Source organism: Pelecanus crispus, chromosome 2 (genome assembly GCF_030463565.1).
Source record: "Pelecanus crispus isolate bPelCri1 chromosome 2, bPelCri1.pri, whole genome shotgun sequence".
Classification (NCBI taxonomy): Eukaryota; Metazoa; Chordata; class Aves; order Pelecaniformes; family Pelecanidae; genus Pelecanus; species Pelecanus crispus.
In genome coordinates, this window is record NC_134644.1 from 143,863,422 (window position 1) to 143,878,265 (window position 14,844).

Below are 14,844 nucleotides of genomic sequence, written 5' to 3' on the forward strand. Positions count from 1 at the left end.
TAAAGACTTGATCTGGGCTCTTTCCCCTGAGGAACGGAAGGAAAAGGGAAGGGTAGAACGAGGGACAGAAAAGAATCACAGGGAAAACCCTGGAGAGTGAGATTTACAAGCATTGTTGATGGCAGGTGAATGAGAGTGACAGAAGCAGCAATACCTGCTGCCACTGGGAGCAATAGCCCCTACACCTGTGCCTTGCTGGAACAGCAGCATTATGCCTATTTTCTTCATATACATAGCAAAAGAAAAAAAAAAAAAAAAATCAGGATAGAAGAGGCTGTTCTGACACTTGTGGAAGTCTGTGTAACTGCCTACAATGTCGATGTTTGTAACTAGACTAGTATACAAAGCATCTCTCTCATACTGGGATAACCAGCCAGAAAGGGTCATAAAACTCTTAAAAAAATCTTTCAGTGGAGAAGTTTCAATTTAACATCCCCTATATCAGTAAGGAGCACAGAGCTGGGAAACATAGAATCATAGAATCATAGAATCATAGAACTGTTTAGGTTGGAAAAGACCTTTAAGAGCATCCAGTCCAACCATTAACCTGACACTACCAAGTCCACCACTAAACCAATTAAGGGTAGAGTAGTAATTTCATGTTTCCTGCCTTGGTCGCTGGATTATTTTTTAATGAAAGTAAAAACTAGGAATCATTAAGATTGGAAGGGACCTCTAAGATCATCAGTCCAACTGCATCAACCCAACACCACCATGACTACTAAACCATGTCCTAGAATGCCACATCTACCCATTTTTTGAACACTTCCAGGGATGGTAACTCCACCACCTCTCTGGGCAGCCTGTTCCAATGTGTGACCACTCGTTCAGTAAAAAAATTTCTCTTAATATCCAATCTAAACCTCCCCTCATGCAACTTAGAACCATAGAATCATAGAATCATTTAGGTTGGAAAAGACCTTTAAGGTCATCCAGTCCAACCATTAACCTAACATTACCAAGTCCACCACTAAACCTGTTAAGGGGAGAGTAGCAATTTCATGTTTCCTGGCTTGGTGGCTGGATTACTTTTAATGAAAGTAAAAACTAGGAATCATTAAGGTTGGAAAGGACCTCTGAGATCATCAGTCCAATCATCAACCCAACACCACCACGCCCACTAAATCAGGTCCCAAAGTGCCACATCTACCCGTTTTTTGAACACCTCCAGGGATGGTGACTCCACCACCTCTCTGGGCAGCCTGTTCAGTGTATATGAATGGGTTTTTTTCTGTCCTGTGTTGCATTATGTCCTGAGCTACTGGACACAGCATTTGGTGGCAGCCTCATGTAGGAAAAGGTATATCTTGCTTTTGAGTCTCTCCTTAGGGTTCTCATTCAACTCACAGGATTTCTTTTTTCTTAATTTTATCAACAAGAGAAACTCTTATACCTGGCATACTAAATTCATCTATTATTGGTACATCACACTGCAAAAGGGTAGTTTACACAAGGCAATTCATAATTAGAGAAATTTTTGCCTGTGATTTGTTCTTGCAGAATCTTTTTGTGCTTTAATGTTCTTAAGATGTGTATTCATTTATTAAGTACTTGTAGGAATAATAATTAACAGTTTATATGCTGTATAAACCTCAAGACAACCCTGTGCATAAGTTAATAGGCTTATCTTTGCTATGCCCAGGTAAGCATAAAGCCAAGATATTAATTCAGTTATTATCACATTTTGCATATTTCAGATGAGTCCTACTTTTAAAGTATTATATAAATCTACATTTTACCCGCAAAATGCACTGTCAGCTCTAGAATTTTTCAAATCTTTATTACAAAGAAATACCAGCAAATTTGTTTTCTAGATTTTTTTTTTAACTTTTCAACCTGTCATCATGGAAATATTTCACAAAGTTAATTTTGAGTAATTATTAAGGACCCCAGGCCTCCTCAAAGGTGTATTTTCTGGCTACAGTAAACATGGTGTACCTTATGTAAAACTAGCTTAAAACATATGTAACTGATATTAAACAACCAATTTCAAATGAGGTCTAACCTCTTCCATGTACAATGGCACTAATATTTTTCTGTCTCTGCAGGAAAAGCTTCTTTTGCTACATTGCTTGCTTTTTTTTAGAGTTATAAAAAATATTGCCACTCGCAGTGGGCTGTTGCCCAGCAAGGTTACTCTCCATTCCAAAGTAATCAGCCCCAGTTTGTAGAGAAATATTCTGGGTTTGATTCCCAAAAGTATGAACGTGCACTTTGTAAAAATGAATTTCATACTATTTCTATTGCACAAAGTCCAACCCTAAACATTCATCTCTTTCTGTGTAATATTCAGAGCCATCGTTCCTTTGAATATTTCATAAATTCATGCTAGTAAATTTCATTAATATCCTAATATTTTGGTTAAAGAAGCTGATCAAGATTTTGACTAAGATACTAAGATTCCATGTCCAGTCTTTAGAATATCCACTAAAATAGAATAGAATAGCATCCTTACAGGCTAATGCCTCTCCATTGCCAAATTCCCCTTTGTATGACCTTGTACTTTTACCTAGCTCCATCTTCTCCAACTTAATATACACATTTCTTTCACTGGTTTATCAAATGCTTGACTGGAGTTCACAGAGATAAGATTTGTGAATGTTCTCTGTTTAGAAAATGGTCAGTGAAAAAAAGCTATTATGTTACTTTAGCACATTCTGTATTTGTTAAGTTGGTATTGTATTATATTACATGCCATTTTTCTTTAAGGACAACTACAGACACTCCTTCATTACTGATATGCAGGAATAATTGATACTTACTCCATCCCCTTCTTATACGTTGACATTATTATATTATTCTTCAGTGTGATTGCACCCTCATTCTCCAAAAAGAATTATTAAAAACATTCATTACCAGATCCACAATTTCAAAAATCTTTTTTCAGAATTCTAACATGAACATTATCTGGTCTCCTCAGTCCTCAGAGGGTCATGCTTTTCCCTCAGTTGTGATTATTTTCATTTTTATATCCTTCTTGCTGTTGTCAGTCTTGCTTTTGTGTCACAGTGCATAATTCTGAGATGTAGAATTTGCTTAATTGGAGGGCAGTTCTAAGACTATCCTTAAACTTATTCTTTCCTCATAGCAACTGGTTTCTTCCTCCTTTGTTCTGTTTTTATGTATCTTTAACTGAAAAATCTCCAATGATGTTTCTAAATGACTGCTGCTAGTGTAACTCAAGTGAACTTCAGGAATTCTCACTCTGTCTCAACACTTGTTGACATTTAAGGCATAATTTCCTTTGTAATCAGCAAAGACTTTCATGGTCATTGAAATCGACTGCTATCACCACTTTCCCATTTCTTAAACCAGCATAATGAAGATCTACATTGATTTTTCTTTACATGTCACCTTTAAAAAACTATATGCATAAGAGGAAAAAAAAAAATCCAACACGTTTTAGTCCGCAGTGCAGTGATCTGTCTGAAGATATTTGGCACCTGGGCAAATTTGGCATTTCAGACAAATGCATTATTACTATTGATATGAAGAATCCCAAACATTTACTCTACTTAGGTACAGCAATTTTCAAACCATCACAGATGCCTCTGACATAAACAATCAAAAAGTTTCAGAGATTGTTTTTGCTATGCTATGTTTTTGCTATTGATTTTTTGCAGACTTTTTCTCTATACATTTCCTTATACGTTTTCATTCCATAAGAGTAAGCTGGCTTTCAATCCTTTTTTACACCACACACACAGAGCTAAGATTTATTCTGGAGGAGACTAAACGTGGAGCTTCTTTTGCAGATGAAGAAAATGGTTCTGTTCAGGACTGCCTGTGGCTCCCTGTTTTGGGCTGCAGTTTATAAAGCAGTGGTCAGGAAATCAGCTTTGCAGAGTCAAGCTAGCTGGATAAATAACATACCAATTGTATTTTGCAAACAATTTCCAACAATACAAATGGGAAAGTAATGAAAGATAGCGGGATCAAATATTTTTCTATCAGCACACCACTGTTTAGCTTCCTTCTTTCAGTCCTGTAGTAACACTGCTGAGTAACTGATTAAATTACTGGCCTACTATGTGTACCTAAAAGAAATTAGCTATAAAACTTCCAGAAAAGTGGAACATTATTTAGTGTCTGAGAAGCAGCTCTGGTTACCTAAGTCTTTGTCCTATTATATTTACTGCAAGGCTTTTCTTGTTTCTAAATTTACTATAGATATTTTCTGTAATGTGTTCACATCTGTTAGCTCCAGTTTCTAATTTCACATTTAATTTTTCTCAATATAAATGTTAATTTTAAGATTATCATTATCTTCATTTGCATCATGTTGCTAATGTGGAGTTATGGATTGAAAGAAACCTACCAGTAACAAGTGAGGAAACTGAGAGCCAGAAAGCCACTCAAAACATAAACATCATCTTCCATTAAAGAAAGGTCTAATTAAAGCTGATGGCTCATCAGGGGTGATCTCTTTGCTTTTCTTTTCCCTTCATTTTTAAAAGCATAAGAAAACTGCTGTCTGGCATGAAAGGATAACAAAACTGCTGCCTGGCATATGTCCAACACAGACACTGTTCATTTGCAACAGTCCTTAAAAGTGTAAGTCAGGGCTTAGCCTAAAAATGAAGAACAAAGAATGCGCAATAAAGAGTACAAATGCTGAATCGGCTTCATCAAAACCTAACTCCTGTATATGTAAAATAATGAGGTATGAGGTACAATGTATTAGCTATAATTAGACATGTAACACTCTCTTCATCTGCTTTATTATAAAATAAAAGGTAATGAAGGGAAAGAGGAAGTCTGATGCCTGTTTTAGTGTCTGTGGGGCTTAGTTCAGAAGCTATCTTGCTCAGCTCACCCTCTGCTGCTCACCACTGCTTTCCACATGGACATTATTATGCACCTTGGATCTGCGTACTGAAAAGCAGTCTGGGTTTATTCCTTGTCACCCATCAATAACAGGTATTTGGAGTATAGTGGACAGTTCCAAGGAAGTTAATTTCTTGCTTGCTTATCCTATAAGCATATGTCGCAAACCTCCTAGCCAGCAGCACTGCAATCTGTTCCAAAGCAATTCTGTTCAGGTAATGGGTAGTTAGGAAGATAATGCCAATTTTGTAACTCTATTTCAAAGGATCCTGAGGCAATTAAGAAAGTTTATGCAGTATAGCTCTTATTCACCCCCATCACAACCAGTCACAAGAGGAAGCTTAGAATGACTTGGCTCTAAATGGTATGTATTTTACAACCCTTCTCTGAATATTAATGTGATTCTAAGTTAAGAAAACTGTGGAATAAATTGTAGAACACACCAGTCCAAACTAAACCTCTTGGAATTATTTGGAATTTTCTTTTTCATTTTGTAGATTCCTTTCTCTAAATGATGGGCTAATGTTAGGAATAGGAATAATATGACTGCTATTCCTAATTAAGTCTTGAGTCTTACGTCCAGTTTTGACCAAGATAAGATGCTTCTAAGAAAAGTACAAAACCCATCACTGTGAGTGAGCCTGAGATGATCTGGTCCCTTGAAGGAGAGCTGTAACTCTAAAGATCTGAAATGTGAGGGTTTTTTTTATATATATATATATGTGTGTGTGTGTATATATATAAATAAACTCCTAAAGTTCTGGATTACTTCTTTTTCCAACTAAGATCTAATCACTCTAGTTCTCCCTTATTTTCTGTGAAAGTCAAAGTGAGTCTAATTGTATAATACGCGAGTATATAATTCTTTTAGTGTAATCTTTTTCACACCCTTGCATACATATTTTTTTGTTTGTCACTTCTCTCCTAGATAAGAGGACTGAGAAAAATGGGGTGACAAATGTGTGATGATTTCCATATTCCATTCCTGACAGTACTCTGCTGTCTTCCTACTATGCTATCACACTCAGGAGGAAACAGAAGTCAAATTATTATCTTGTGTAAATACAAGCTGGATGGTATTTTCTAGCGGAATAGGAAAATTTTTGCAAGAATCTTCACATAAAGGAGCCTACTTTATACATGTCTTTCTACTAGATAGCCTAGTCCTACAGAGAGCAGAGTGGAAAAAGCAAAACAAATGAAAAATTTTCTTTAGCTACTGTATAGGAATTTTGTTTGCTGGAAGCAGGATGGAGAAGTAAGAGCTTTGGGGTACAGATGTGCCCTTGTGGAAGATCTCAGATACTGGAACAGGCATGAATAGTATGACATGCCAAACTCATGAAAGCTTAAACAGCTTTCTTTGAAAAAATACAGAAATTACCTCAAAGGACAGGAAACAAATTACTGTACTTATAAAATCTTCTTTGGTGGGCCAACAGAATTAGTGCAGGTATTCTGAGTTTATTGTTTATCCATCCCCCAACTGACTCCTTTCTGGGCTCTCTGCTGGAGATGTGCATGTCATCAACATCTCTGTTCATCAGCGTGCGAGTGAGCACAGTGAGTGCCAAATGTGCTACACCTGCTGTGTGTGCACAGGAGGACACTGATGAGCATCAGCCTTCCCCTGGTGCTGGAGCAAAACAACTCCTGTCCTCCTGTCCCTCCTGACAGAGAACTCAGGTGGCACTAACTTACCCCGCTTGCTAACTGTCTTCCACAGGGCCATAGCGCAAAGGTAGGTACTGTGGAGGCTGTAAGAAAAGTAAGCAAAGGAGTGATATTTTTAAACTACGGGTAGTATTGCTTTTATGTTTGTTTGTGTCTGGGTTTTATGTGAAAAGCAGAAGCTAAAAAACTATTGAGAGGCTGGAACACAAATGTGTTCAGGCTTGGTTCAGGTCCATTTAAACATAAAATTCGTGTTGAACTGGAAAACTAGGAATTTTCATTTTAAAATGTGAAAATAAGAAAAAAAATCTTGCTGTGGTGACTTAGCTGATTGGATCAAAAGATGTAATAACTTAAACTTCATTATTAAAACTGATTTTATTAATATAATTCAGTCATTAGTAGAAGTATTTTTAAAAATGTCAGTTTAAACAGAGGATTCTTCTAACTTTTCAACCATGTATGAAAAATTGTTTTTTAAGGGAATATAATTTGTACTTGCTACCTGGAACACAGTGTTTTCCACAAATCAAGGGAAAAGCATTTAATCAAAAACGTTTTCCAGCAAGCCTAGCTGTATGAAAAAGGGGACAAACCCTCTTTGTTAGGTTTCACTGTACCAGGTTGTATTTTATGGGTTAGTATACTGTCTTTTACTTATTTCTGCTGCTAGCTAAAGAGGATCCGTATACTTGAGGTTTTATTGCTTGAAGTTTTCTATGGCCCAAAATATTTCCAAGTTCTTTCCTCCCCAGGATACTTTATATTAAGTTCCTGGGACCACACATACCCCCCTATATTTTTATGCAGATATAGATTTATAATAGTTCCTGTTTTATTCTTCACTCTTTAGGTTTCTTTTAATTTCTTAAATAGAATGCATTTTAAAAGTATCAGTGAATGAAGGAATCAGTGAACAACATTCCTTTGAAGTGAAATGAGTAAATAATTTTTTTTTTTTTAGAAATACTAAGACAGAGAAGACTAGATAATTGTTTTATAAACTTTTTAGATTCACACAAATATTATTGTAAAAAAGCAGAAGACAGGTCTCCATGAACCTCCTCCATGATGGTGTCTAATGGGAGTCACTCTCCTTTGAAAATTCACCTATTTTCATATACCAGGCAGGCTTGTCCATATCTAAAACACCCACCTGTAGTCTGTAGTTGTATTTACCTATGACCCATCTACAGAAAGACTAAGTTTAAGGTAGATTCTGCAATCATGTTTGAAACCTGCAAGGTTGACAGCAATCATGCTTCCTCCCTAACTTACAGATATCCTACACAGTGCAGGAAAATACAGTTGTAGTGTCCACAGAAGAATAAATGATTGCTCTGTCCAGCACAGACCCTCTCCTCAGAAAAAGATCTCAATTAAGCCATAGTCAATATTCAGTATTCTTTATATCTTTTCTGGTCTTCCTAGGAGTTTCTGCTGCTTATTACCATCCTCCAAACTTGTCTCACTCTGCCACTCAAGCTCGCATATAAAACAAGTTTCTGCAGCAGAGATAGTACCATTTAGAACTGACTTGTTATTCTCTGAATTTAATTGATACATTTTTTTCTACTCTTTAATCCTTTAAAGAAGGCATTTTTAGGGGCTAATCCAATACATAATCTCAAGAAGCAACTGGAATGAGCAGCTAAACATTGTCTTTTTGGTTACCCCAAGGCTAAATTCTCTATCTTAGAACACGGCAGTAGGAAAGGGTATTTCAAACACCATCTTTTGGTTAATGCAGCTCTAGCTTTTCTCTTCAATAAGGTTATAATATGAAGTATGTGAAAGTTTAAAAATTGAAACATTTCAAATATCCTTTCAATAGCAAAGATCTGTTGTCACTGCTAAATCTTAAACTGTATTTTCAACTGCAACAGGAAAACAACCTGTCAGAGTAGCACCTGAGGCAGTAAAGGACAACTTATCAGATATCTGCTTATCATGTGCTCCAATGACTCCTGGAATAACAGACTCAGCCTGTATAACAGGTGGGAAGAAAACAAACAAACAAAACCACCCAACCCAGGAAAACTGGAGTTTGTCTCAACCTCTTTTCACCAGCAAATGGGAGTTCTGTTCCCTGGTCTGTCCTCTTCTAATGCCCTTCAGAGAGAAGTTTTTGCTGGATCCTTTGCCTTATATGGAAAAAAAAAAAACCAACAGTAAAAGATACTGACAAGATATATTGCTTCAAGATAGATTGTACTGAAAAGGAAAACTGTTACATAAATAGGAGAGGTGAGAAAGAACACTTATTAATAATATTCCTAGTCAGTGTAGACAGGGATTTACTGTACTATATGACCACTTCATAAGTCACCTCATTAATCCATGTATCTGCACAGGCCATAACACACTTCCTTTACTATCAGAAAATGAATATGAGGCTTTCCATGTTAGGAGAGTAAGAGAACTTTGAAAACTTATGAAGTAACTGCTCTTAATGTGTAGTTTGTATGAAGACTTGGCTATATTGTACTGGTGAAGGCAGTGCAGTGCTAGGCAGTGAGGCTGACCATTGGGCAACTGATTATCCACACTGCTTTATACCTTACTAATTAAAACAGGAACAACCAATGGCTCCTGGGGCCAAGAGAGAGACTATGTCCAGACTGCACTGCACTTGGCTTTCTGGGCTGCGTACGATGCTCCTGGAACTGTAGTATATAAATATTATTTTCTGTGTGCTGTTTTCATTTCAGGATTTGTAGGATGGAGGGACCAAAGATGATTGACACTTATTCATATTGTGCACTGGAAATGATTCAAGGTACCTGATATTCTCGTCTGGTGCCTGGGCATTGTCTCAAGAATGCTTTTTGGCAAAAGTCGTGGAAGAAAACATGCCAGCAGTTATGTAACAGGACTGGTGCAGGTGAGCAATTGAGTCAATGTCCTGGTTCTGTTCAGTTTAATGGCATAAACAGCCTATTGGTCCAAGTCAGTGTGCTGAAGGTTAAACAAGCCTCCTATGCTTTAAATGTGAAGGACAACATGTGCCCTGTTTACTGTGTGATATTTTCCAGAAGAAAATGCGGGACCCTGATGTGCACTTTTCCATTGTACATTTTTTTCTCTTACGCTTCCCAACAGAGCAACCGCCTGTCTCTGTTGGAGTCAGAGCAGCAACCACCCTTCTCTAGGAAGTCTCCAGCATTTTCTCCCTGAATATACCGTCTTTTCATCTTGAATTAACTTATTAATAATCTAAAAATACATATGATCATTAGCTTATGATAATTAAAAACTATATTTGCTGAGACCTGTGTCAAAATTGAACCATTTTAGCTGGAGTTTTCTATGCCACATGTTTTCCCAGTGGTGACCTTGTCAATATCTGGAAAAGATTTTCTGGAATTTAACAATATTTTCCCCGTTTGAAAATTTTCTGTTGGTAATAAGTTTCAGAAGCAACATTGTCCTACTAGCCCTGGGATAACAATTCACTGGCCTTCTTCAGAATGATATGAAACTAGCCATATCAGCTATTTAAATATCATTAAAGTTACTTAGTAATTGAGGGGTAAAAGATCTGTGATGGGTTATTGTTTAATAGTTACACAAAAAAAAAATAAAAAACCAAAACCAAACTATGATATGCCCTCAAGTCAATGTTAAAATAAAGCTGTGCATACTTTAGGTATGTACATATATGCATACAGTAATTTAAGGTAATACGGACCTTGTAATTATGGTCAATCTATTATTGAAACTATGGGGAAGATATAGTTACTGTTAATCTGAAAAAATCCAAACATTTTTTAAGATAAATAAATGGATGTAAGAATATGCAAACAACATGAAACTTGTACACAGTGATAAAATGGAGTAAGTGCAGTGAAAACAGATTAACTGCATTTCAAAATATTTTTTTTCCTAATGTGGATTGGCAAATGCACATGGTCTTAACAATGATAATCTTCAGTATGTCTTTCAGATCTTCTCTCTAACTGTTTGATGCCTAACTATGTATTTGTGTAGTGCAATGTATTTGGGTTTCTTCTCAATTCAACTTCATTTCTGAATTTCTGGGTTTGTTATATTATATCCAGGGATATATGCAGCATTGTCATTGTCTCTTTTGCCTTAAGTGTAGTCTCCACAATAATTCCGTCCGAACAGAGATTTATCTCATAATTTGAAGATATTTTTATTCAATTTCAAACTCTGCAAAAAACTATATTTTTCAAGACTTGCAATATGACAAATAATTTGCAAATCAAAGAGCTGTCATCATAAGCAAATCTTTAAGATGGTTAAAGATAGCCAAACATAGTAAAAAGTATATTACTGCATATATGGCAGTGCAAGGAGCTGCTTTATCTGGATAATACAGGGATTGAAACGGTTGGGAAATTGAAATGGATGGGAAATCTTAAGTAGATAGTATGCTTTTACATAAGTTAATTATTTTTTGGTGTGTTTCGTTTTTTTCATAGAAATAAACAAGATTTCTCTTTGCAAATTTCTAACATAGAAAGTAGCTCATTAATATAATTACAATTTAAGCTTTACCTATATTAAGAATGTATAAGAAGTGATAGGAGGAAAAAAAAAAACACACAAAACAATCCCCACAAGAAGAAGAAAGAATTATGTTGAAACTGTGATCTACACCAGTATGAAAAATCAATGAAAGTAAAGCAAAACTGTGACCATTTTCTTTGTTAGGACTTACAGCTTGGTTTTAAGAAATAGTTTTTATAGTGGACAAAATAAATCTTTGATAACCTGTAGGTGAAAACTGTATTTGAAACAATTTGGCTAACAAGCTCTCTGTTTTGAAAGCAGTAAATACATTTGGAGTCTCCAGTGAAAGTTTTACCCATCACAGTATACATCCAGTAAGCAAACATCTCCTTAGGACATTTTATGAAAGTGAGAAATCCAGTGATCTTACAAAAAATATGCATAAGGTTTTGAAATTATTGGTGTGAAAAAGAATCTAGGAAGTGATATTGGAACTGCTAGAAATTTGAAAACTAAAATCTGAATCTTTCACAGATTATTTTACTGGCCTTTTATGTCTATCAACTACTGCTGTGTCAAAACTGCAAGGAGAGAAAATATGATTCTATTCTATGATTCTATGATCTGGTGTTGGCAGGATATATTGATAAGTATACAAATATACACTGATAAAGAGTGCAATTAACCACTAAAACTAATGAACTTCATTACTAATAGTCACAAATACTTATTACTGATAAGTGATAATACAATATTTTAAAATTATTTCAATTGCCAACTTTCTTTTTAATATATTTAACATGAACTATTTAGTGAACCTTTTATTAGAAAAATGATTAGACCAACATTTTTTATACCACAGTTGCCCCTAAGGCAGGAAGCTATCAGGCATCTATCTCATGGATATCAAAGGTGTTAACTACCTGGGATAATTTGGGAGTATACTATTTTGTTGTCCCACATGTCTCTAGCATGTTTTCTACTCTGCTATATTTCAGACATGTCCACAGCTTTAACAATGTTATAAAATTTTGGATTAACTTTAACCTTAACCTGGCTAACTCTGTTGCTAATAGAAATTCAGCTACCACAGGGTGAATTTTGGTTGTGTCCAGAAAGTCCGTGACAGAAGGTACATAGAAGGAGTGCTTGGGTACACCTAGGCACAGCTGTCACTGTGACACTGTGTTTTCAGGATGATGCTGTAGCCTTCCAGACCCACACTGTCTTCGGCACAGGTTTACCTTTGGAGCATGGAAATAACTCTTGCTTGTACCAATAGTCTGCCTACTTGCCAGAAGGTGAAGTAGAAAAAGAAAACTGCTAATTTCAGTGAAAAGGAGGAAGGAACAGCTGTGGAGGAGCTCCGGCATCTCCTGGTATGTAGACTGAAATAAAATAAATAGCAAATATAAGACGACTGGTGATCGATCTCACAGAAAACTGTTTACTTAATACAATTAAAAATAAAGGATAAAGGACCATGAAGGTTTTAAAATGAGACACAGTCAGCTACAAAGTAGCTGTTAAACACATCACACAGTAGAAGAGTTATAAATTCCTCTTCTTAATTAAAACTAAATGATAACACCAGGACATTAAGCTTTTTTTTTTTTTTTTTTTTTTTTAAATAATATATTTTAGTTTCTATTACACTCTTGAGCCAAATACTTGTCTGGCATAACTAAGTTTGAATTCATTAAAGTCAATGGAGCTGCTCCTGCTAACATTCATGTGAATTTGTCCCTTGATCTCCTAAATTGGCCATTTCCTCTAACGAGCATCTCTGAACTGAAGATGAAAACTCAAATCTAGTCCACTTTGTCTCTGAACTCAGGAGAGGTTCTAAAGGTTAGGGAAACTGCCTAGAATTGGGGGTGGGGGGGTGGGATTTTTCTCTTAAACCTGAACCCTGAGCCTGAGCTGCTTGGGTTTGATGAGGAGAGCAGATATGAAAATTCAAAACTGAAGACAAATTACGTTTTTTAGCTGAGACCATAGAATAATAGAGGTTGGAAAGGATCTTGAAGATTATCAAGTCCAACCATTAACCTAACACTGCCAAGTCCACCACTAAACCATGTCCCTAAGTGCCACATCTACACATCTTTTAAATACCTCCAGGGATGGAGACTCAATTGTTTCCCTGGGAAGCCTGTTCCAATGCTTCCAACGACCCTTTCAGTGAAGACATTTTTCATAATATCCAATCTAAATGTCCCCTGGCACAACTTGAGGCACCTTCCTCTCATCCTATCACTTGTTACTTGAGAGATGAGACCAACACCCACCTCGCTACAACCTCCTTTCAGGGAGTTATAGAGAGCGATAAGGTCTCCCCTCAGCCTCCTCTTCTCCAGGCTAAACAACCCCAGTTCCCTCAGCTGCTCCTCATAAGGCCTGTGCTCCAGACCCTTCACCAGCTTTGTTGCCCTTCTCTGAACATGCTCCAGCACCTCAATGTCTTTCTTGCAGTGAGGAGCCCAAAACTGAACATAGTATTTGAAGTGCAGCCTCACCAGTGCCGAGTATAGGGGGACAATCACCTCCCTGCTCCTGCTGGCCACACTATTCCTGATACAGGCCAGGATGCTGTTGGCCTTCTTGGCCACCTGGGTACACTGCTGGCTCATGTTCAGCCGGCTGTCTACCAACACCCCCAGGTCCTTTTCGACCAGGCAGCTTTCCAGCTGCTCTTCCCCAAGCCTGTAGTGTTGCATGGGGTTGTTGTGACCCAAGTGCAGGACCAGGCACTTGGCCTTGAGCCTCATACAGTTGGTCTCGGACCATCGACCAGCCTGTCCAGATCCTTCTTGTTGTGGTTTAGCACACAGTCACTTGCTCACCCTCCCCCCTCATTGGGCTGGGGAAGAGAATCTGAAGAGCAACAGTAGGAAAACTCATGGGTTGGGATAAGAACAGTTTAATAATTGCAATAATAATGATGATGTAATGAAAAGGAAAACAATGTGTGTGAGAGAGAGAAACAAAACCCAGGAAAAACAAGTGATGCAACAGCTCACAACCTGATGACCAATGTCCAGCCTGTCCCCAAGCAGCGATCACTGCCCCCTGGCCAACTATCCCCAGTTTATATACTGAGCATGATGTCACATGGTATGGAATAGCCCTTTGGTCAGTTTGGATCAGCTGTCCTGGCTGTGCTCCCTCATAGTTTCTTGTGCACCTGGCAGAGCATAGGAAGCTGAAAAGTCCTTGACTAGTATAAACACTGCTTAGCAACAACTAAAACGTCAGTGTGTTATCAGCATTATTCTCATACTAAATCCAAACCACAGCACTATGCCTGCTGCTAGGAAGAAAATTAACTCTATCCCAGCTGAAACCAGGACGCCTCTGTAGAGCCTTCCTACCCTCAAGCAGATCAACACTCCAGCCCAACTTGGTGTCATCTGCAAACCTACTGAGGGTGCACTCAATCCCCTCATCCAGATCACTGATAAAGATATTAAACAAAATTGGCCCCAATACTGAGCCCTGGGGAACACCACTTGTGACTGGCTGCCAACTGGATTTAACTCCATTCACCACAACTCATTGGGCCCAGCCAGCCAGCCAGTTTTTTACCCAGTGAAGAGTACACCTATTCAAGCCACGAGCAGCCAATTTCTCCAGGACAATGCTGTGGGAAATGGTGTCAAAAGCTTTACTAACGTCTAGGTAGACAACATCCACAGTCTTTCTCTCATCCACTAAGTGGGTCACCTTGTCACAGAAGGAGATCAGGTTAGTCAAGCAGGACCTGCCTTTCATAAACTCATGCTGACTGGGCCTGATGCCATGGTTGTCCTGTATGTGCCCCATGATTGCACTTAAGATTATCAGCTCCATAAACTTCCCCAG